General features: G+C 46.8%; 1 pseudogene; it reads left to right on the forward strand.

Moving 5' to 3' along the window:
* The first annotated feature begins 692 nt into the window (after positions 1-692).
* Positions 693-2,150, forward strand: LOC105714562 (keratin, type II cytoskeletal 8-like; annotated as a pseudogene).
* Positions 2,151-3,262: the final 1,112 nt, after the last annotated feature.

The raw sequence follows: 3,262 nt of genomic DNA on the forward strand, positions 1-3,262 counted from the left end.
TATCAGAACACTTGCTTTTCTGTGCTTCTGTAATATCACACTCACTTCATTTTCTTGCTATCTCACTAGTCACTTTTTTAGTCCTGTTTTCTAACTTACCCTTCTCCATCATATATCGAAGCACCCCTCGACTGTCTTTGTCTTTTTTTCTTCTACCTAATGGGTTCAACTTCCACAACCATGACTTTAATCTTATCTATAGGTTGAGGTTCATCCAGTTTATATGGTCAATCTTTACCTCTCCCCTGAACCGTAGACTTTTACATCTACTGCCTTATTGACATCTCTGTTTCAATGTCTGATAGACAATTCAAACCCAACATGGTCAACTTAGAATGTAGATCTACTTCCCACCCTATCTGCTTCCCTTCAAGTTTTCCTCATCTCAGAATAGCAGTATTGTTCACCCAATAGTCTAGGCCAAAATTTTAGGAATTATCTTTGATTTATCTTCTTTCCTCATATCCCAAACTAGTTCATAAATCAGTGCTGGTGGTTTGAATTATGGAAAACAGCATGGAGATTCCTTAAAGAATGAAAAGTAGAACTTTTTTTTCTTTTCAAGATAAAATGGCTTTTATCTAAAAGGCAATAATAAATGCTGGAAAGGATGTGGTTGAAGAAACAGCTTCTCTGCTCCTTCTGGAATCTCTCCCTGGTTTAGCCCGCCTGCCTCCACTCCTGCTTCCACCATGTCCATCAGGGTGACCCAGAAGTCCTATAAGGTGTCCACCTCTGGCCCCCAGGCCTTCAGCAGCCGCTCCTACACGAGTGGGCCCGGTGCCCACATCAGCTCCTCGAGCTTCTCCTGAGTGGGCAGCAGCAGCTTCCGGGGTGGCCTGGGTGCAGGCTATGCTGGGGCCAGCGGCATGGGCATGGGAGGCATCACTGCAGTCAACGTCAACCAGAGCCTGCTGAGCCCCCTTAACCTGGAAGTGGACCCCAACATCCAGGCCGTGCGTACGCAGGAGAAGGAGCAGATTGAGACCCTCAACAACAAGTTTGCTTCCTTCATCGACAAGGTGTGGTTCCTGGAGCAGCAGAACAAGATGCTGGAGACCAAGTGGAGCCTCCTGCAGCAGCAGAAAACTGCTCGGAGTAACATGGACAACATGTTTGAGAGCTACATCAACAACCTGAGGCGGCAGCTGGAGACTCTGGGCCAGGAGAAGCTGAAGCTGGAGGCGGAGCTTGGCAACATGCAGGGGCTGGTGGAGGACTTCAAGAATAAGTATGAGGATGAGATCAATAAGCATACAGAGATGGAGAATGAATTTGTCCTCATCAAGAAGGATGTGGATGAAGCTTACATGAACAAGGTAGAGCTGGAGTCTCGCCTGGAAGGACTGACTGACGAGATCAACTTCCTCAGGCAGCTGTATGAAGAGGAGATCCAGGAGCTGCAGTCCCCGATCTCGGACAGGCCTGTGGCGCTGTCCATGGACAACAGCCGTTCCCTGGGCATGGACAGCATTATCTCTGAGGTCAAGGCACAGTACGAGGAGATCGCCAACCACAGCCAGGTTGAGGCGGAGAACGTACACCGGATCAAACATGAGAAGCTGCAGACGCTGGCTGGGAAGCACGGGGATGACCTGCGGTGTACGAAGACTGAGATCTCCAAGATGAACCGGAACATCAGCCGGCTCCAGGCTGAGATTGAGGGCCTCAAAGGCTAGAGGGCTTCCCTGGAGGCCACCATTGCAGATGCTGAGGAGCGCGGGGACCTGGCACTCAAGGATGCTCATGCCAAGCAAAAGGAGCTGGAGGCTGCTCTGCAGCAGGCCAAGCAGGACATGGCACTGCAGCTTCGTGAGTACCAGGAGCTGATGAACGTCAAACTGGCCCTGGACATCGAGATCGCCACCTACCGCAAGCTACTGGAGGGCAAGGAGAGCCGGCTGGAGTCCGAGATGCATAACATGAGTATCCATATGAAGACCGCCAGCGGCTATGCCGGTGGTCTGAGCTCTGCCAATGGGGGCCTCACAAGCCCTGGCCTCAGCTATGGACTGGGCTCCAGCTTTGGCTCTGGCACGGGTCCCAGCTCCTCCAGCTGCACCAGCTCCACCAAGGCCGTGGTTGTGAAGAAGATTGAGACCCACGGTGGGAGGCTGGTGTCCGAGTCCTCTGACGTCTTGCCCAAGTGAACAGCTGCAACAGCCCCTCCCAGCCTGCCCCTCCTGAGGCTGCCCCAGAGCCTGGGAGGGAGGCACCTGTGCAGGGGAGCACAGGGAACAGGAGACCCACCTGAGGCTCAGCCCTAGCCTTCAGTCCACCCATGGGAAATTTACTGCCTGGGGACCCCCTTGCCCATGCCTCCAGCTACATGCCTCCAGCTGCAAAACAATTCAATTGCTTTTTTTTTTTTTTTGGTCCAAAATAAAATCTCAGCCTGCTCGGGGGGGGGGGGGGGGGGGGGGGAAAGGATGTGGTTACAGGACTGAGGTTTCCGTTTTCTTACTAGCTATTTGCTGGAAATCACATTCAACTCCTAACTGTTGATACATCTCGTATAGCTTACATTATGGATGTTTGCTTTCTTCCAGACTAGTCATATGTGCCTGCCTCTATGCCATTCTCTTCTGTGACTAGCTGAAGAAAATTTTGGTGTTAAAATTTACCAAATTTAAAACTTACCAAATTAGCTTTGGTCCACTCAGGATAAACACCATTTTGTCATATAATGTGACATAATCACATGAATGATATTTCATCATATGCACAGGTTCATCTCATACTCAAGGGCATTATGTAGGATATTTTCACCTGGGAAAGAAATTTTGGAGATCATATTAGAATTTTGTCTGCCATAGTTCTATATTAAAGGAAATAAATTCAGTGTTTAAAAACTTCCAACAAAGAAATCTTCAGGCCTAGTTTATTTCACTAGAAAATTCTACCAAACATTTAAGGAAGAATGAATTCAAATCCTATATAACTTTTTCAGTAGAAGAAGATAAAAAACTGTCTACCAACTTATTTTATGAGTCCATTATGAGTCCACCATTACCTTGATACTAAAATCAAAGATATTACAAGAAAACTACAGACCAGTATCCTCACAAACATATTTTCAAAAAACCTTAAGAAATATTATCAAATTAAACTCAACTATATATTAAAATGATAATACATTATGATCAAGTGGGGTTTATTGCAGGAATTTAAGTCTGGTTTAACTTAATCTATAAAATTTACCATATCAATAAAGGAAAGGTCACATAATCATCTCAATAGATACAGAAAAAGTATTTGAAAA

This window comes from Aotus nancymaae, unplaced genomic scaffold, assembly GCF_030222135.1.
Source record: "Aotus nancymaae isolate 86718 unplaced genomic scaffold, 86718_ANA_hifiasm-v0.15.2.pri h1tg000064l_0, whole genome shotgun sequence".
NCBI lineage: Eukaryota > Metazoa > Chordata > Mammalia > Primates > Aotidae > Aotus > Aotus nancymaae.